This window comes from Perognathus longimembris, chromosome 5 (assembly GCF_023159225.1).
Source record: "Perognathus longimembris pacificus isolate PPM17 chromosome 5, ASM2315922v1, whole genome shotgun sequence".
NCBI lineage: Eukaryota > Metazoa > Chordata > Mammalia > Rodentia > Heteromyidae > Perognathus > Perognathus longimembris.
The window spans coordinates 17,979,254-18,001,257 of NC_063165.1; the positions used below are offsets into that span (position 1 = coordinate 17,979,254).

Genomic DNA, 22,004 nt, shown 5'->3' on the forward strand with positions numbered 1-22,004 from the left:
TTTTTCATCAGTAATATATATTTATTGATTGTTTTAAGAATTCTAAAACTACCATATTCAATCTATGCATTATTACAACATACAATTAAGAATAGAGAAGCTATAGGTTTACTTAGAAAATGATCCTTGGATCTTTTCTCTGGGATACTGTTTATTATTAAAAATAAAAAAAGATACCAAGTAATAAATAATACTGAATGAAGCATGAAAAATAAAAAGAGCTAGTCACAAAACCAAAATATTTAAATAAGTTCGATTTACAAACACTACAGTTGTCAGACCCAAGTTCTCCAAGGACTATGAAAGCAGAATTAATTACTGATTTATTTTTGTTGCTAAACAATTTTAAACATATATGGCAGTGTTTTTTAAGTAGTTGAACTGTCCACTCAATTCATCTCTAAATTGATATTTAATAATCTTGAGTCAAGTTCCCCATATGAATCTGACATATTTGATCACAAAGTATATTAGTACTTGTTGATGTTACCAAAGCAAACGTTATCTTTCTTGTCTCATTAGTTTAGTAGTTTCAATACAGTACTTTGAATCTGCTATTGAAAAAAAATTGTGTACTATATTTTGTGCATTACAATTGTTGTAAACTTAATTATTCCATTTACATTTTTCTCAATTTAAGATTAATATATTGGGGGGGTTGAGTCAACAATCAACTTTTTTTATGTTTTTGTTCTGATTTTGGAACTAAATATATTTCTTTTAAGCAAATGTACCATTTTTTCCCCTCCCACAAGTACTATTATCCTACCAGGCCTGAGAAGAGGTTTCTATTGCACATTTTCTAGAGGTGTACAATTTTCCCAAGTAGTGGCTATAAAATACAATATAGAAAATTATGTTTATTTGTGTGTGTCTCTGTGTGAATTATCAAAGTCTCCAGCTGTCTATATTTAATAGCTATACTTTCTCTATTATTTAAAATGATATTTCTTTTTCATATCAAATTTTCTTTAGTAACGCACCTATTTATACTGCTTCCTATTCTTTACTTATCTTAATATAGTAGGCTGTTGTAACTTAATTAATAACTAATACTAGCTGGACACAGGGGCTTCTGAAGAATTTATGATCTAAGGATCATTATTCAAGGCCAGCCCAGGCAGAAAAGTCCATGAGACTATATTTGCAATTAACCAGAAAAGGAAAACTGAAGTGGTAAAGTGCCAACCATAAACAAGAAGAGCCAATAAAAAGAGCTCAGGAACTTAAGTTCAAGCCCTGGTACTGGCAAAATTAATTAATTAATTAATTAATTAAATCTAATATTAGCTAGGAAATTTATGTTTGTTTTCTATTTCTTGCCTTTTATGAAAATGCTACGATAAACTTGCCAAGACTTCTGAAACAACTTAAGATTTTGATTAAAATGCTTTCTGCTTATGCACCAATTGATATGAATTTAATATTTGTACTATTTTGAATTGTCCTATTTATATAAACACGCTACCCATTTGTTCAGATGATCTTTAATGCAATTTTCCACAGAACAGATATTTTTCTTACTTGTACTATTTATTCTCATTATATTCAATTAACTTTTGAATAAAAATCCAAAGTAAGGAAAACTTTTATAAGGATAAACATTACTTATAATATCTTATGCTCTTCTTTTTGCTGAGACTTGATTTTTTTCATCACTTTCACTTATTTTCAAAAATTTTATGTAGTATTTCTCAAATGACAGCCTATTGACAATGCAGGAAGTTGTTTATAAATTCCTTTTATTATCACTTGCACATATGTGTAGGCATTTTAGTAATTCTTTCACTAACTCAGTGATTCTTTCACTGATCAATCTAGCTAAAGGTTTGTAATTTGCTTGATCTTTGCAAAGTTTCCAATTTTCCTTTTAATGACTAGCTTTCTTTTATTCTTTATGCTATTTGAATCTGTTTTCTTTATTACTTCCTTTGTTCTATTTAGCTTTATATCTTTTACTCTTTTTTATTCTTTAAGATAAAAACTTGCCTTATTTAAGTTTTTCTTCTTTTTTACTAGTAGAAGCTTTTAAGGATTTTAACCTATTAATTTACCCCTAAGTATCGTTTATTATGTTTTGAAGTTTGGTTGTTGTGTTTTTAATCATCTTATTCAGGGTATTTTCTATCGTCCTTGTGTGTTTTTCCACTGACCCATGAATTATAAGAATTCAGTTAGCTTGAGGCTTGAACTCTGGGCCTAGGCATTTTCTCTGACCTTCTTTTGATCAAGGTTAGTTAGCAATTTACCACTTGAGCCACGGCAACCCTTGCCACTTTTTCTGTTGATGGGGTACTTAGGAATCGAACCAAGGGCTTCATGCTTGCTAGGCAAGCCCTCTACCACTAAGCCATCTTCCCAAACCCGGTTAGCTTTTTCTAAAACAATTATTTTCAAAACTTTCGTGTTTGAAGAATCTTTTTATTGTATGTAGCATTCAACTTAAGTTCTTTTTATATTTTAAGGGTAAAATTTATATCCCATTGTTTTCTAATTTTCACTGTTTCTGCTGAGAAACAGTGATTACTTGCCTTTTTTTTAAATTTAGTTTTCTTTTTTATCTGTGTTAAAACATGTCTGTATTTGGTTTTAAGATTCTACCTCTATCATTGTTTAATTATGATATGCCTTGTGTTTTCTTTTCTTTGAGTTCATTGATCTTTTGAACCTCTGTGTTGATATTCTTCTTTAAATACAGAAAATGTTTTCTCAGAATTTCTTCAAATATAATTTCTGATAAGTGTGTTATCCACCAGATTCAATTACGTGTTAGTTAAACTACTTCATTTTATCTTATAGGACTGTTAAGTTCTGCTTTATTTGCTTCCTTCATTTTATTTTTTTTTCTACTTTCTCTGATCAGTTTCTTTGATGATATCAAGTCCTCAAATCTTTTCTCTTTCAGTAACTAATATGTTTGTAACATTACCTAGATATCTCTCTGAGATATATTATTCCTCAGCTTTTACATGTGTAAAACATACATACCATATTTTAAATATGCATTTTCATTTTTCTCTTGGTTTTCTTGGATCATATGGATAAAATGTGACAATTCATTTACTTGTATATCAGCTCATATATCAAGAAAACTAACAATAACAATTGTTGGAGGGGATGTGGCCAAAAGGGAACCCTACTTCATTTTTGGTGGGAATGTAAACTGGTTCAGCCACTCTGGAAAGCAGTATGGAGATTCCTCAGAAGGCTAAATGTAGAACTCCCCTATGACCCAGCAGCCCCACTTTTGGGTATCTATCCAAAAGACCACAAACAAAATCACAGTAATGCCACCAGGACAACAATGTTCATCGCAGCACAATTTGTCATAGCTAGAATCTGGAACCAACCCAGATGCCCCTCAGTAGATGAATGGATCAGGAAAATGTGGTACATATACACAATGGAATTTTATGCCTCTATCAGAAAGAATGACATTGTCCCATTTGTAAGGAAATGGAAGGACTTGGAAAAAATTATACTAAGTGAAGTGAGCCAGACCCAAAGAAACATGGACTCTATGGTCTCCTTTATTGGGAATAATTAGCACAGGTTTAGGCAAGTCATAGCAGAGCATCACAAGGGCCCAATAGCTATACCCTTATGAACACATAAGATGATGCTAAGTGAAATGAACTCCATGTTATGGAGACAATTGTTCTATCACAGTTGTAACTACTTTCAACATCCCATGTGTATCTGTAGCTTCTATTATTGATGATGTTCTTGTATCACCTTCCTGTGGTTGTACCTACACTATCTCTGTAATCTTATCTGAGTATATTGGAAACGGTGTATACTGGTATTGGAAGTAGGAAATTAAAAGGGAATACCAAATTTGAGAGACACAGGGTAAAAAAAGACAAACAACTACAAAAGCAATACTTGCAAAACTGTTTGGTGTAAGTGAACTGAACACCTCAGCGGGGGAAAGAGTAAGGGGGAGGGGGAAAAGGGGGTATGAGGGACAAGGTAACAAACAGTACAAGAAATGTTATCCAATGCCTAATGTATGAAACTGTAACCTCTCTGTGCATCAGTTTGATAATAAAAATTGGAAAAAAATATTTTTGAGCTTTTCAAATGTTAATTAATTAACATTATTAATATTAATTATATTAATTCTTAATTAATATAATTAATATTAATAATATTAATTCATGTAAAGCTTCCAACTTTTTTTTACTAATAGGGTACTTGAGCCTTTCAAATTTAATATGGTAGCTTTTTTGTATCTTTTTAGGATGTCTGATGTATTCATGAGCTCACTCCTCTGATGATGGTAAGAACATGAATGTCTCCCACTCCTTCAGTCCAGGAACTATCTTTGCTCAATGTCTCATTACTCAATACTTTCTCCAAAAGTTCTTTTCCATTACAGTTTCACCTTAGCCATCTAATTCAAGTAACTCCTTGAAGTTTTCTGGGACTCTTTATTTTATTGATTCCCTTCTTTCTACTCATTTCCAGAAATGGTTGCCATCTAATCCTCTCCAAATTCTGATCTCAAGTTTCTTTATTTCAGGGAAGCCACTGTGCACAGGGTTTCTCTTCCCTCAACCACAGTCTGAAAACTGCCTACAAGCACAAGCCAGAAAAAGTAATAGGGCTCATCTTATTCCTCTCCTGTCTTCAGAGATCAGAGTCTGGCTTTTTTTTTGCCCATGTTTAAAATAGAAACAATTATTATATTTCTCTTATCTACATTTTAAAGTACTGGTGACATGAAGTCTGATCTAGTGCTAGTTATTCTATCATTGCCTGGAGCATTGCACTTAACTCTAACAATAGACTGTCACAGTTAGGACAAAATCTAACCTCACAAGGCATCTATAGATCAATACACCCTACCCTAATAAGACTTAAACTTCCTTTGCCAATTACCCAGTACACAGGACTCCTTATTAGTGTACTTTGTAGTCTTCTATGGCAGGCAATTTTAATTCCCTTCAGTGATAGTGCAGGCCCTGTTTCCCACATAGGCTTACAAAGTTTGCTGGTTGGTATGTTTTTCCATCAACAGAATTGTGTCTGCAACTTACCCAGGGAATCCACACTTAGAAAGCCAGTTCTCCTTTCTTCTCAGTAGCCTTTCAAATAGTTGACCACAGCATTATGTTCCCCTTGAGCCAACTCTTCTCTACACTAACCATGCTCATTTTCCCCCATTGATTGAAGAAGCAAGATAGAAGACAGCTGTTTCATTCTCCTCCAGGACCTTATACATATGCCCCAAGACATGCATTCTCCAGAGAAAATTCCCTAGAAACCCTCCTGAAATCTTACATGTTTATATTTGTTTAATTTGACCAAATGATCATTCATTCAACTGTTGTAAATGGTCTATGGAGATCCTAAAGAGTTTGGGTCTACTGCTTCCCTTTACAGTGCTCTCTCTCTCTCTCTCTCTCTCTCTCTCTCTCTCTCTCTCTCTCTCTCTCTCTCTCTCTGTCTCTCTGTTTCTCTCTCTCTCTCTCTCTGTGCTTCTTGTTTCTGTCTCACAAATAATTTTGTTTTGCCACTTGAAAAATACATAGCCTATGGTGTTAGCATCTTTCAGAATCTCCTGGGAATATCAAATGGCCCCTTTCTCAGCTTTATAATCCAGAAAATAACACTTCTGACCATAGAACTACAAAAGAAATAGGTAATAACTTCATTTATTATGGCATGGGAGCTATAAGTTAAAGAGGAAGCATAATTCTATCAAGGAATATATAGTAGTAACATTTTCTCATTAAAAACTTCAAGAATAAGATTGGATCTAAAATTTCAAGCCACCACTAATCAATCTAAACATCTGAAAGACAAGGCTATTTTATGGTTCTAATGTAATTTGCTGCTTAACTTCAGTATGTTTTTTTTTTTTGTTGTTTTGTTTTTTTGGCCAGTCCTGGGCCTTGGACTCAGGGCCTGAGCACTGTCCCTGGCTTCTTCCCGCTCAAGGCTAGCACTCTGCCACTTGAGCCACAGCGCCGCTTCTGGCCGTTTTCTGTATATGTGGTGCTGGGGAATCGAACCTAGGGCCTCGTGTATCCGAGGCAGGCACTCTTGCCACTAGGCTATATCCCCAGCCCAACTTCAGTATGTTTTTAAAATGGAAGTTTTCAATGTTTTGTTAATGGTATTAATCTTACTTAATAAACACCTTATAGTGAAGGTAATACAAAGTCCTGAAAAACACATTCTCACCTGTTATCTTTTCACTTGTCATAAGTACATGTCTGGGAACAGTGGGCATCCGCCTGACAGTGTTTTTAATTGGTTTATAATTTATTTCTTTAGGCTATGCTTTTTCTTCCCATCTCTAGGTCTAATATGCATAACAGAATTAACAGAACATTGTGAAACATAATTCTGACTCATTAAAAAATGCAGATGCTAAATGTCAGCAATTTACATTTTGAAACACTGATTTCATTGAGTCTACTTTATCTTATTTAACATTTAAAAGTGATTTGCCAACGAATAAGTGTAAGAAAACCTTGGTAACTTTATCTAGGCATTTTAAGCCCACATAGACAGACAGCCAGTCGTTCCACCAAAGTGTCAACTAACTAATATATAATACTTCCTATGGCATGTTGGGTTGTTCATTTGACAAGTAGTTATAATAACTTTTAACATTTCATATTCATGGCTATATTTATTTTTATCTTTCCAGGGTACTTATTTGCACTTAAACTTGTCTTATTAATTCTCTGCTTCTTTATATCTTCATGAAGCTTTAGAGTAAGATTCCAGGATAAAGATAGTTATTTAGTTAACGCTATTACCCACAAAGGCTTTCCAAAGACTGTTGACAGAAAAGAAAAGAGAGAATGGAATTGAAATCCATGAATGTTTGTAACCTACTAAGCTTTTCTTGTTACTCTACCACATAGCCTGGAAAAGAAAAGGAGTCAAAGAGAAGAGACTCAGGGGTTGATCCCAGTTAAAGAACTCAAATATAAGCAGCCGGGAAGATTATGAAACTTCTATCATTGTATTTTATCTTGTGTTCTAATGCTTGTAGAAGCTCATATCGGCACCAAATAGGAGTTTAGCCTAGTTCTACCCACCACTCATATCTATTTTTTATTTTATAATTCATAAAATTGCATCACATTCTTCCTAAGGGCTCATCCTAACATGAGATGTGAAAATTGAAAAAGTAAATGTCAAGTTTTCTGCTTTGAAGGGGTGTATAAGATGAAAACAACACAGACAGTCAGAAGAGAGCTAAATAGGCTTTCAGTCAAGTCAGGCCATGTTCAAAAGTAAATTTTGCAGGTCAGAGACAACTTCTTGAAAGATAAAACATGGATTGAACATTTACAGATGAGTTATACAGTCAGTATAGAGGTAGAGAAGAGAGAAACATTAAAATGAGGGGAGGAAAAGATAGCAGGTAAAATGAACTGGAAATCTGAAGCAATATGATGAGTTATACTCATGACCAGTGGTTTAATGTGGTAGATATATTAAACATTTATATCCAGAAACCCTCTTTCTATTATTGATGTTAACCATTTACCCAGCTCAGAGGGTTTTCTACATTTTTTATTTTTTTTGCCAGTCCTGGGGCTTGGACTCAGGGCCTGAGCACCATTTATTCCTGGCCTATTTTTTTTTTTTTGTCTCAAGACAGCATTCTACCACTTGAGCCACAGTGCAACTTCCAGCTTTTTCTGTTTCTGTGGTACAGAGGCATCAAAACCAGAGCTTCCTGAATGCTAGACAAGCACTCTACCGCTAAACCACATTCTACATTTTTGTTTTCCTCATGTCCTCACTCTTAAGGCCTAAGGTGTCCATCACCCACTCCTAAGTCCTTCTTCCAGGCTTCAAGTCTCCATACTGTCTGCTCTCTTTTCAGATCTCTGTAGGAAATACAGACAGTATCATTCCTTAGCTGCAAAATAAGTATCAGGAGTTTTGTGCGGACTGCAAATATATTTCAAACTCTTACTGTCGTCATCTAAGACTCCAATCTGATTCAGCCAGCTCAGTTTATCAAACTGTATTTCAGCCACCAACCTAATATGAGCTCCCACATCTTTTTACAACCCTGGTATTTTGAAGTGTCTCCTGAGATTTGAAGGTATATCCTTCTTTCTCCTTTTAAGTATGCACCTACTTATTCATCAGGATTTACCTCATATGCTACTATTCCTCGAATCTCTTCCTGGCTTTCCTGATTAAATCTGTCAGTATATCTTTCTTCCCTTGGCATGTTATAAAAATTTTTTATTAAATGTATTTCCTGTGCTGATTACATTTTCACATGAAGTTAAAGCTGTATCCCCTGTAGGACTCTTGATGCTAATCACTGTCTCTGGCATTGGAAGCTATAGGTGAAATGGTGATTTGCAAAAGGGTATTCTTGTATCATAATTTCTGGAGTGTACAAATTCTGCCTTATTTGGGGAGTTTTTATGGATGTGATTAAATGAAGTTCATTGGATGAGGCGATCACCTTGGATTATTGAGAGAATCCTAAATTCCACGACAAGAGCCATGAGCTAAGACAGAGGCAAGAGGATATTTGACAGTGAAAAGAAGGAGCTAATGTGACCTGGAGACAGAAATTGTAATGATGCAGTAGCAAGTGAAAGAATGCAAGTCACTACCAGAACCTGGAAGAGGAAAAGAAGGGCTGATTTGTTAGAGGCTCCAGGAGAAGTACAGCCCTGAAAATGGCTGACCACCAAGCCTGTAAGAGACTATTTCAAGTCATCTATTTTATGGCAATTTGTTACAGAAGTCACCAATAATAGAGTATTGGTTTCAGATCTTTTCTGCTACAGTCTTCAAATATTGGAGATTATCATATTTTCTTTGGCAGAATAGAGAGTCTTGTTGATATTTCTGTAAAATAAATTTCAATAAAGAGAAAAAATTGAGCTTTAATTCAGCAATGTAATTCAATCATATAGAAAATAATTTTGTCATCAAACACCTTATTTAATTTTGTCCTTACAATTCTTAGGTTCTTCATAGACCTAAAAGCACTCTTTCATCATATTTTATGTAAGTGATTGAGTTTCAGTTACAGAAATATCAACAAGATTCTCTATTCTGCCAAACAAAAGATGATAATCTCCAATATTTGAAGACTGTAGCAGAAAAGATCTGAAACCAATACTCTATTATTGGTTTCTGCTAGGTGAGGTAGAGATGGCAAAAGGCCATTGATTTCCCAGAAGTTTGCTTTCAAAATCGTAGAGTTAGCACAAATATACAAATGCCATTAACCACAAGTAATTACATTATTTTAGCCTGAGTTGCATTTAAGCCAGGCTGTTAGTTAATTTCCTTGTTTAAGATCAGTGTTTCATAAATAAAGCCATGTTTACACGAAGTCAAGTTAAATTCACACCACCAATACAGAGCTGAATATTTCTACAAACCCATGTTTGTCTTCATTTCTTGGGAAAGGAAAGACATGAAAAGATTATTTGTAAGGCAGCAGCCTGGCATGTGTCAGAACCCAGTTCTGATAGCTGCCAACACAGTGCTGGGAAAGCACTGAACTGAATCAGAAATGGCAACTAATTCTGTTGTTCACTATTGTGCCACAGGAATTTGGGCAACGTATCCTTATCTCAAAGGTGTTAGCTTTTATTACAGTGAATAGGTCAAAGTGTCACTGACATCTATTCTAAAAATTTATTGTTCTAACTGAAAAATAAGAGAATTAGTCATAGCAACTATAATTTGTCTCACCAAAGATCTGATGGGACCCATATATGGATCCACTTTTGAGGAGTTCCACTAACTTCATGTTTCATGGAACTCTGGTCTTTTCCTTATGAGTAATTTCACAAAATGATGGGTGTGGCATGTATTTTAGAGATTGAATTGATAAGATTTGGTAGTGATACATGAAAGAAAAGGAAATAAGTAAAATGCTTGTACTCATCTCCAACTATTGGGTGGATGCTGACATCAGACACATTAGAGGTCAACCATACAGGAGAGGACAATCAAATATTTACTTCTGGGCAAATTCAACTGGGGATATTTTGAGGAGCCAATTGTACATTCCATTCATTACACAAGTCAGGAACTTAAAGGTCAGGCAAAGAAGCATGAATGTGGATGTTATCAACAAATAAATGATATGTTTAAACAAGAAATGAATAAGGCAGAGACAGAGAGTATAGAGTATGAAGAGGATTGCTTAGGGACTAAGCAATTTCCCCATTACAGCTTTAGAAGCAATGGCCAAAGAAATAGAAAGATAGAAGAAGATCGCAATATTATGGTGGACTAAAATGTAATGTCAGACAAATGCTTAATAAGCAGGAAAAGTCAACTGTACAAAATGAACACTTTTCAAAGGATGGGGTAAGGGTAGTCAAGAGTCAAGAAAGAATCATAAATTTATTCTCTAACAGCCCTTCTGATTTAAGTACCTACATAGATAAAATATAACATTTAAAATACATAGGATCAAAAACTAGATGAACAAATATTCCCATGTATATCAGCAGAAGATGATGAAAAGCAATTAAGTAGGCAATTGTTCTACACATCTAACAATGATTATATGAAATGGTCTGAGGTTTACAAAGGCAGACCAGGCTAACCTAAGTCAGAATCAAGGGAAGGGCTTAAAAATGTTATTATCGTTGTTTGGGACTGGCTCTTACATCAAGCATTTAATCGAGATTTGAATATCACAGGCAGTGATAGAACTAAGATCTAAACCATAATCTTACCATAGAACAGAAAAAGAAAATGTTGTTCCTGCTGTATAATTTGGTTCTGGACTCAAGTTAAAGATTTCCAAATATTGAAGTAAGCTGGAGCTCATTCCTTTTTTTTTTCTTTCTTTCTTATTTTTTGGCCAGTCCTGGGGCTCAAAGCTAGCACTCTATCATTTGAGCCACCACCCCACTTCCGGCCTTTTCTGTTTATGTGGTGCTCAGGAATTGAACCCAGGGCTTCATGCTTTCTAGGCAAGTATTCTACTGCCAAGCCACATTCCCAGCCCTGGAGCTCATTTCGATTACCTTTCCCAGCTACATTTATTCTTTGCTGATATAATCCAAGCTTATGTTTTTATTATTTTATTTTTATTAGTTATTGTATCATCAGTTTCTGGCTGCCTCATGAATTTACACCTTTAGCTTGGGCCTCTCCCCTGAGCATATGTAGTTACTTGTTTGGTATCACCATTTGAATGTCCCCAAATTCAACTCTGCATCTCACCTTTAATCTTCTCTCATAGTTTTCCACATCAGCCATTTTTCTGTAACTCTATAGTAACCAGCCTATCTCAAAATGCTCTTAACTCTCATCTGAATGACTGCCTTTCTGTGGTACTTCCTCTGGGGTACTGTAGCCCAGCTACATAACAACAGTATCTATCTACCTTGTCTATCATAAGTAGGTACATTGCATGGTTGCACTCTCCATGTTACCTACATTAATAATATTAACCTGAGAGAGACATGGTCAGTTAGCTCATATTACTCAAAATTCATATACCCCCAAAATGTCCATCTCTCAAGAGTAAAAGTCAGAGACTACAACCTTCCACATGATGTTGTACGGTCTCTGAGCTCTGTTGGTTATTTCTTCCCGTGTTTTTCGCCTCAGCCACATTGGTCCTCTGCGATTTCTTGACCATGGGGTATATGTCAGAAAATGAGCTCCATGCTATCCTACATTTAAAAAAATATCTATCATTCACTGCTATGTTCCTAGTATCTAGGGCTTTTTTAACTACTGGTGATTTGTCAATAAATATTTCTTGAGTGAATAATAAGGCCAGGGTAAATAGAGAGAAAGAAGAAAAACAAGCTAAAAATAAAAATTCTGATTCTTGAAAGTGAGCCATGGATCAGATTTTCGACGCATTTGGAATAGTTTCTAGGACAGCCAAATCAACATGAAGATGGATAAGTCTCAAAAACACATTATTGAGAGGGGAAAAAACACAATTCCTAATGATACATAGTGTGTAACGTCAATATATAACACATTTAGACCAAGCTGGAAAATGAAGAATGATACTATGAGCTGCTGAGAGTCATGTATATGTGGCAGCAGTATAAAATCTTGAGTAGGAATGGCAAATGGAAAAATAAATTAGCTGCAGTGAGGTATAGATGGATCTCAGTTTTGAACAAGCATACAGGTTCCAATGCTTTCAGAAGGCTTTGGTGAGAGTCTGAATGGAATGAGACCCGATATTTTCTCAAGAAATATTTCCACAAATAAAGTAAATGAGCAAATGCATAGGGAAGACTAGTTCCAAGGTTATGTTAGACTGGCATTACAGAAGAAAACTGACCACCTGATTTGAGCAAACAGATTTATGGCTGACCAGACTCTTTTTTTCCCTCATCCAGAATTTTTTTTTATATCTTTCTCTTTTTTTCATTTCTTTATTTTTAAAGTGATGTACAGAGGGGTTACGGTTTCATATGTAAGGCAGTGATTACATTTCTTATCCAACTTGTTACCTCCTCCTTCATTTTCCCCTGCTCCTCTCTTCAATTCCCTCTTCTCCCCTCATGAGTTGTACAATTTATTTACACCATGTAGTTTTGTAAATATTGCTGTTGTATTGGTCTGTCTTTTTATACTACGTCTCTTGATTTTGGTATTCCCTTTCCCTTCCCTAGGTCCAATACACGTAAGTACAGTATCCAGGGTACTAAAATCAATCACAGTGATATCAGGGAAAACCACGGGAAAGAAAGACAAAAGAAAAAGGGCATAATTTCACATGGTATTTTGAAAATAATGACAATGATATACCACTTGTTTCCATAACTTGAAGTTCATTTCACTTAGCATCATCTTATGTGTCCATATGTACATAGCTATGGCACTATTGTGATCTTCTGCTAGAACTATCCTAGACATGTACTAATTATTCCCAATAAGGGAAACCATAGAGTCCATGTTTCTTTGGGTATGGCTCACTTCACTTAGTATAATTTTCTTCCAAGTCCTTCCAAGATCCATCTTTCTGCTGCCTTCAAGAGACACATCTTGCCAACAAAAGACTGACTTGACTCTTTATCCCTAAATAGCCACAAATATTTCTAATAGTGTTTTAAATTTTTTTCTTTTAAATGGTGTTGCTGAGTTAGGACTTTCCATTTCTCTCCAGCTCAGTGTCACATTTCTAGGCTTGACTTGATTTTCTTTTTACAAACTGTCAAATCTTCATATCAGCATCCACATGCCACTCTCCATGCCCTTAGGAAAAGGTTTTAAGAAAAGGCTAAATAACAGCGTATCACATCGAAATAGACCATGGGTTGTTGACATAGACATTGGAAATTTTTACTAAGATTTGTGTTTCTCTTCTTGTAGGAACATATCTCCTTGAAGGTAGGTATACCTATGGGACTTGCTTTGGAGTTTGTCATGAAGAAGAAATGAAGTGTGGGTGAGTCCTAACCCAAAGCATCTAAGTAGTGATGTGCATTCCCCCATCTTTCCTTCTTTCTGCAGTTGGCTGGTGCTAACCCTTTTCTTTTTATTTCATTAGTAGTGTTCTATGTAGCAACTCCTGTGTCAACATCACTTTATTACCAGAGTCAAAACAGCATAAATGCCATAAATAAGGAACTAAGTTAAATATGTGCTAAGTGGAAAACTATATAGTAAATATAATTGTATCAAGTGAACAGACTTGGGGCAATTAGATAGCCCGTTCAAATGTCTTTAGCTAGACCTAAATGCATCACATTTTTATATGGAGGTTATTAAAAATAGTCACATGGCTTAATCTTCTGAGATTCCGATTCAATGGTTTCAGGGGTTGGGACCCCTGACATTATTTTGTTTTAGAGTCACCCTTGGTGGTTATAGTGTACAACTGGGGTTTGAGCCATGTTATTCTGAACTTTTCCTTAACTGTTTATGAAGGCCATCTACAAGGCCTATAAGAATGGAAACATCTGGAGCGAATACTCAAAAGATGGTCATTTATTGGCTTCCAGTAGAATCTGTGTATTGATTAGTTTAAAATGTCTATGGATGTTTCTTATATAGAACCTGTTTGAGAATCAATGAACTGAACATTGGCTCCTAAACTGCAAATCTCCAAAGAACTGTTAACACAGAAATTGCCAAACCTCATACCTAGAAACTCTGGTTCAGTGAGTATAAGAGGAACCAGAGAGTTCATCTATCTTCTGCTGTTAGTCTGGGGACTGCACTATGAATATCACTGAGGTAAAACACATTCATATTAAAAAAGATCTCCAAAGCATATTAGTCTTCCAGATATTTTAGCTTCATCTTAAGAAAATTCAAGTTATTTCCTTAGTAATATTATAATATATTCTTTGTTATTTGAAGTTGAGTGAATTTGAAGTTGAATGTTACAAATTATTAATTAATTTCTTCATTTTCTACCCTTCTTCATCTTCCACCAAAGTGATTTTTTTGGTAATTTTAAATCAGAAGAAATGGAAATAAATGATTACCAAGAATTTGTAATTTGATTTTCTTCTACGAAGGGTTAAGGTCCATGGCTCTGCAGTGATTATTAAAAATCATATGAACACAAAAGAATAGGAGGCACTGATAAAACAGCATTGTAGATATCATATAATAAAACTAAAGTTAAGGTCACATTGACCGATAGTGTTAAGAGAACACCATCTACTAAGCACAAAAAGAAAATAAATTTTCACACTTTATTTTTCCAGTGATGTGGTTGAAAGTTGATATTTTAAGAAGTAATATTAATAAAACATTAACATAACTAGGAAGAAAACCTAGTAAGTAAATATGTACTGTAATTCGAACCCAGATTGAACAATGACTCTTCTCTTCTGTTTCTGCTTATTTTTAATTAACAAATATCACTTCCTGCAGTATGGGCCCACTCCTGTCTATCATCTGCAAAAGATGCATAGCCAGTTTTAAAAGCACAAAACCCACAAAAATAAATCATGCTTTCTGTCCTCATTTTTCCCCCAACCTATTTTCTTGAGAAAATGTAAAAGGGCAGCCAAATTATTGACTGGTACAATGACTTTCACACTTCAGACCTTGGCCACACAACATCCATTGTATTCATCTGTCTCTGGTTTTCCTCAGATGAGGTCAACAATTTCCAAAGGAAATAAGCCAAAGGGCTAAGGAGCACTGGATACATGAAAACCTTTCACCAGGAGGTAGATTGTGATTGCTACATGAGGATTCTCAATTTATTTAAAGAAGAGGAAGACGAAGAAAAATATTCTTGGAAAAAATATAAAAAGCCACCTGCTCTAGATTTTAATTATAAAAGTGACTTTATCAGGAATATCAAGATGTTGACAGTGATTCGACTGGGAGGATATTTTGAACTAGGACAATGTGATTGACATGTTTCGTATTAACACACATATACAAGGAGGCATAAAACCTGACGGTGGGTACTGTGCTAAATCAACTCTTTATATAAAACTGAAGTACAATTTGTCTCACAATCAAGGTCAGATTGCAAAATGAAAGTGCTTCTGTCCCTAAGTACTCTCTTCCATCCTTGCGCTTAATTAATCACAAGTGCCTTACTTTGGATTCTTTGCAATGTGGTAAGAGAAACTCATTTTTAAAAATCAGGAAAAAAAAGCAGCCATAAGTAAATGCAAGGAAATTAAAATACAGATGAATAATTTGAGCTATTCATTAGATAGGTAATAATAATAACTATGGTATCCTACAATTGTACAAAATAGTAATAGTTTCCAATCTATTGAAATTGTCTTGTCACATAAATAGATGTGCCTTGACTACCATTTGATAGATGCATCAGTTGTATTTTGAAGTTAAGGATCTGCTAAAAGCATTCAAGCTGGTATGGGTTTCATTGATCTGTGAAAAAACATCTTCTCAATCCCAGTATCAGTCACTTCTTCTCCAGAGAGAGAGAATATAGAAAGCATAACTTGAACTGTGAACATTTGTTTTCCATAATTATTTTCTTCAGTAATTATTTTTTTAGAAAAAAACACAAAGAAAATGTACAGAAAGAATTTGTTGAATGCTAAATTGTTTAGACTCTTTGGGAAATCATCTTAATCATAGCAATATCACATGACTCAGCAATTCCAGTTCTAGCTAAGAGAAGAGAAAGTATTTGTGCACATAAGAACTTAGTCATGAATGTATATTGTAGCATTATTCACAATAGCCCCAAGTGGCAACAACCCAAATATTGATCAGTGATGAATGTAGAAATAAACTATGTTTCCTCCTGTTTGGCACATGAGGTGCCAATACAGGCTACAAGGTGGATGAAACTTCAAAATATATACTGTTGAGAAGCCAGACCCAGGAACCATATATCTGAAAATAATTTTAGAATAAAATATTCAAAACAGGTAAATCTGTAGAGATAGAATGTAGTTGCACAGTATTGGGTAGTATATAAGTATTTGAAGAACAATGGCTAAAAGATAAGGGGTTTCTTTTAGTGGTTATGAATATGTTTTAGGCTGATTAGAGGCATGGCTTAGGTGGTAGTGCTTCAATGAGTAAAAACATGAGATAGCAAGATAGAGTTCTGATCCCAGACCTAATAATATAATAATAATATTCTAAAATGTATTGTGGTGATGTTCACATATCCCTGTAACTTTATGAAACGCTACTGAGTTGTATACTTTTCAAGGGTTAATTGTAGGTTGGTAAGTTACACCTCAATAAAGAAGAATGATTTATTTTTAAGTGTCTGAGGACGTCTCTACATCCACACAGAATTCTCTCCCTCCTTTAACAGTCCTCCATTATTCCAGTTCTTAGGACCTGAAACTCATATCATTGTGATGGTAGATTTGCTAGAAAACTTGAAGCTAGATGCAATATTTGTCCTATTAGTTTAGGAATTCTGAATTTTCATTGTCTTAATGAAACAAGGATATGTGCAAAGACGTCCTTCCCTACAAGAAAACTAAAAATATTTAACCTAAAATATACATTGTTGTTGTTGTCACTTCAGCTGGATTATTTTTATAGGACAGATAAAAATTGTTCATATTTATGGGATGATGTATAAAATTTTGATACATATATACCATGCGTAATGAGTAAGTTAGGACAATTAGAATTTTGATCTAAGTATTTCACATTTCCCTGTGTTTAGAAATTTCCAATTCCTCTTTTTTTAGTTCTTACATATATTATATGCTAAATTGATTGGTAGATAAGGACTCTCAATTTACTTAAAGGAGAGGAAGACAAAGAAAAAATCTTGGAAAAATATATGTGATGAATTGATGAATGGTTTGAACTACAATTACTTAGCTGTGACATAGAACATTAGAGCCTAGTTCTCCATTGTAAATATGTGTTGGTAGCTAGTCCCCAGCCCTTCCTTTTTACCTCTCCAACATTGTTCATATAATATTCGCTGAGTGCTACACTATTCTCTATGTTTGTGAAATCAACTGGGATAATTTTCAGGTATGAGAACACACAGTGTTTTCCTTTGACTGGCTTAAAATTACAAGCATCATGAATTTGCATGTCACCCTGGCATAGGGCCTATGATAAACTCTTCTGTACTGTTGCTGTACTTGCACTGCCAGAGCTAACCCGAACCTAGCCTTCTGTGTAGTACTGACTCTCAGTGACCCACATATTTATGGCTTCAGTTCTTGTCTTGTCAGCCATTCTTGTCTTTTTCTAGAATTTCGAATAATGTCTCTATCTCTTTATCTCACCTAGTTCATAGCTTATGTGAATAATGATAAAAGAAAATTTACAGGCAACCATTTTCAAAGTGATTACCCACACACATAGGTAGAAGGGTTCTCTAGCTTTAAACAGTAACTATTTTCTTTTAATATGCTAAGGTAAGAAAAATTCAATAATTTAAATAGTGAATGATATAAAGGCCTGAATCCAAGATGTGACAATTTTCACCTAATCTGCTGGCTGCTCTAATTTTTCATCTCTAAAACTCAGGTTTTTCATCAGCTATAGGTATCTGCTGATGTATAATGATGGTAAAGAACAGATCATACTGCCTGGAAAATGCTATCGTTTAGAGCACAATGCTGACTATTAGCTTATCGACATTATTTATATATAAAATCAGGTTGGTAACAGAAAAACTCAGAAGTTACAAGTAATCATAGAAAGGGAACAAATATGGAAAAAAGCAAATACACCAGTTGTATATAGTTGCATTCAATCATCCTGATGGTTTTGCAAAAGTATGAAGGAAGACTCCTAAATTCATTGCAAACCATCCTTCTGGAGTCATGTCTTCCTCTATGTGAAGCACATATATTATTCCAAATGTCCTGAAATCTTGGACGATTGGAATTTGCAAAGCAACAAAGGTTTAAAAATTAGTAGAGGGATCCATCTTTAGATTGTTACTGGAGTACATCTAAGCTGTCTTTTCTGCTCAGCTGCCTCATCTCATCTTCCACAGTCATTGTGGGTGGTTTGTGACTAGCATGTAGACGTCTAGAGATTCTGTCCTTTGAAAGTGTACTCTGTTATTTTGTAATACAGAAGACATTCTTTCACCAAAACACCTTATGATCTGTGGGAGAGAATTAACCTTTCTTCCTATCAGTCATTCTTTCTTGCTATATCTTAAGTCTGTCATTGAAGTTTCTGGGGAATAGTGAAGTACACTCTGGAATCCTAAAGTGCTGTTACTTTTGAGTTATTTTGATTAAAACTAGACTCGTCAGTTGTATGAGAAATGATTTTTCTAAATGTTTCCCTTGACATGGCAAGAATCTTAATGCAGATTACATGAAATAAATGTGTTTGACCAACTCCCAACTATGATTGTCAAAGATGCTTCTTCTTGTAGTGATTTGTTTAAATTTTCTGTCAGTTTTTCAAAAAAAAAACTGAAACAAAAACAGTTACATGAAGATAGGTTATTTGGCAAAGTAATGTTGCCACTAAAAGATGTAAGTGTGGAATCGTTCATCCTACAAAAATTTGAATGTGAAATTAAACTTGGAAAAGTTCATTTTGTTGATTTCTTGGAATCATGATGAGCTAATCTCCAAATATTCATCATGTTCTGTGCTATTTACAGATTAGGTTCTTATTCTTAGAACTATTATGTATGTTCCTAGAGAAATGCTAATTTTATGCTCTGTTATTTTATAATTGATATTTCAGATTTAAACAAGTTCACCTGCTGGTAAATTAAACAAAAAAAAAAAAGCATTAAGATATTTCCATTTCAACTAACCTCCTTCTCAATAGCATCCCCCTGGCAGTCATAATACAGGACCTAAGACAATATGATTTTAAACTGCAGTAAAATTAAAGTAGAAGTCCAGATTGCATAAAGATATTCTCAATCATTTGGAGACCCAAAACCCATTAAGTAAGCTATAGTAAAAGAAGAAATCAAGGTTAAAAAAAGAAGAAATTGTACACAAAATTAGCATTTAAGGTAGAACTTTTTTGTATAATAGTTTAAAGATGATAAATTTTAAAAAGAAAAGAAATGAATGTAAATGGAAATATAATAGGCCAAAATTTAAATAGTATAGCTAAAATATTGCTTAGAATCTGTGTCAAAACTTCTAGAAGAAATATAGGGTAAAATATCTATATAATTAAGTAAGCAAAATTCTCTTGGATACTGAAAGGGCAAGTCTTGAAAACAAAATGGTGAAAGCTTTTTTTAAATTAAATTTGAGGGGCTGGGGATATAGCCTAGTGGCAAGAGTGCCTGCCTCGGATACACGAGGCCCTAGGTTCGATTCCCCAGCACCACATATACAGAAAACGGCCAGAAGTGGCACTGTGGCTCAAGTGGCAGAGTGCTAGCCTTGAGCGGGAAGAAGCCAGGGACAGTGCTCAGGCCCTGAGTCCAAGGCCCAGGACTGGCAAAAAAAAAAAAAATTAAATTTGAATTATATCTGAACTGATAAATAAAGCCTCATAAGCTAGAAATCAAAAGGTAATCAAAAGCTGAATATGTAAAGAAATTGTGGTATACTTTAAAATGAAATACTTATTGAGAACAAAAAAAACAAGTCTCCAATAAACACCACAACATGTGTAACTATTGAAAGCATGTAAAAGGATGCATAAAGGAATTTATGTAATGTATGCTTTCATTTATATGAAATTCTATGAGAGAGAAACTACTTTAAAATGATAGAGATCATATTAGTGATTGCCTAGGTCCAAGCATAGCGGTATAAATTTCCTAGGGGCATGAAGGAAATTTTTAGTTTGCTGCTAGTTACTCAGGTATATACACATGTATACATATTTTTCAAAACCCATTGAACTATACACTCAAACCCACTGACTTATGTAAATCATGCCCCAATTAGGTTGATTTTTTTAAAAGCTGATTAAAAACCTCCCAAGGTCAGCTTTGTATTCATGAACTTGCCTATAGGATTGTTTCTCTCTGGTTTTATATTTTATCCTCTCATTTCTATTTTTTTTTCAAATTTTTATTATCAAACTGATGTACAGAGAGGTTGCAGTTTCATACGTTAGGCATTGGATACATTTTTTTTAATGTGCAAGTAAAGGGAAAATATCAACATTTTAAAAAAGCTTTTCTGCAGCCCCATCCATGCCATTGTGTTATGGTACATGTCATCCTACCTTATTAAAACAGAATGGTTGAAAAGTACTAAAGAGTATATCTAACTTATACCTCTTTTCAGTCCCAAGCATTTTAAAATTAAAACATCAAGTAAATCCCCCTCTCACAGGACCCACTACATATTTTACATGGGTTGAAGAGCTGAGAAAAGCTTTGCTTGTGACCACTGCTACCTCATCTTGACCTCTTTGAAGGCTAAGTTCACGTTCTTTCCAACACAAGGGATAGTGTTTCCTTCAGCATTTCCACAGGCTACTGCTGACCTCTCCCTTTCTCTGGTCTTAAGGAAATCTTAGTAAAGTTAATATTGGAGGCTCCCAGAGTTTACAAGCACTATGATTAAGCAAGTTGTTGAAATGGTATGGGAATGGAAGGGAGGGGAGTAATTTTGTGTACATTAATTTAAAAAAAATAAAAAAGGAATACCCAGGTACAAGGCCATGTTGCCCTCACTACTTAGTAAATTTAATTAAATAGGACTATTCCTAGGAGAGGTTTTCTGCTTCAGTTTGCAAGTAAGGTTTACAAAACTCTGTTTGGATAGGTGTTCAATTAGATTTTCCAATTTAGACTGTGCTGATCTGATATACATTTTTTGAGTGATTCAGTGCATTTTGATTTTCTAATTTTCTGGGTCAGGTTTTTAGATACTATGTTAGCTAAAAGAACACATTTGATGAATGAGTTGAAATGCAAGAGGAAACAAAATATCCCTAAAAGATTGAGGGAAATAAAATATTCATAGGTTTTTTTCCTTCATTTATCTTTTAGTGACACTGTTCAGTTTTGTCATTCATTCACTTGTGTATTATTACAGAATCAGTCATTTATTCATTTATTTCTCCATGTGTTCATATCTGAAGTGCATACAAAGTACCTAAGCATACAAGGATAAAGATAACACTAACATACTGGTTTTTTAATCTCTTGGGTTTGTGGCACTGTACACACTTCATTTGTTTTTATTCCCTAGAAACATCTACTTTCTTTATTTTCCAGATGAAGGATATGAGATTGAATCAAGATTTGAACCCAACTGTCATGAGTATAAAACCACAAATTCATTTCCCTAAGCCATTTTACTTCCCAAGTCATAGTGTAGAGACAAACCAAAAGGATCTATAGATGTTCAGAACACCATAAAGCTGGAAGAAAAAAACAAGTTCCAGAAAGTTGGAACTGTAGATTTATTCCTGACAATCTAGACTTGTCACTTTAGAGAGAAAATTTGTGTATAGAAAATTTGTATATAAATCCCCGTCAAAATAGGGAATCTATTTACTTGTTGTTTATTTGTGTTTAATTTTGGAGGTCTTATTAGGTACTTGTTTGAGAAAATTAAATGCTTAAGTGTCAACGGATTCAAAAATCTCATGAAGCAGCTTTGAGGCTAGTGATTTTCAAGCTCCTTTAGTTCCTTTCCTTTTGACACTGGTCCTCAAAT

The 22,004-nt window shown here is 34.4% G+C and overlaps 1 long non-coding RNA gene across 1 annotated transcript; it reads right to left on the bottom strand.

The window, feature by feature from the left end:
• Positions 1-4,661: 4,661 nt before the first annotated feature.
• LOC125351564 lies at positions 4,662-20,255 on the bottom strand. Its single transcript, XR_007210973.1, has 3 exons — positions 20,245-20,255; positions 10,971-10,980; positions 4,662-5,037 (listed from the first exon to the last, which is right to left on the bottom strand). It is a non-coding gene; the product is annotated as an uncharacterized LOC125351564 (long non-coding RNA).
• Positions 20,256-22,004: the final 1,749 nt, after the last annotated feature.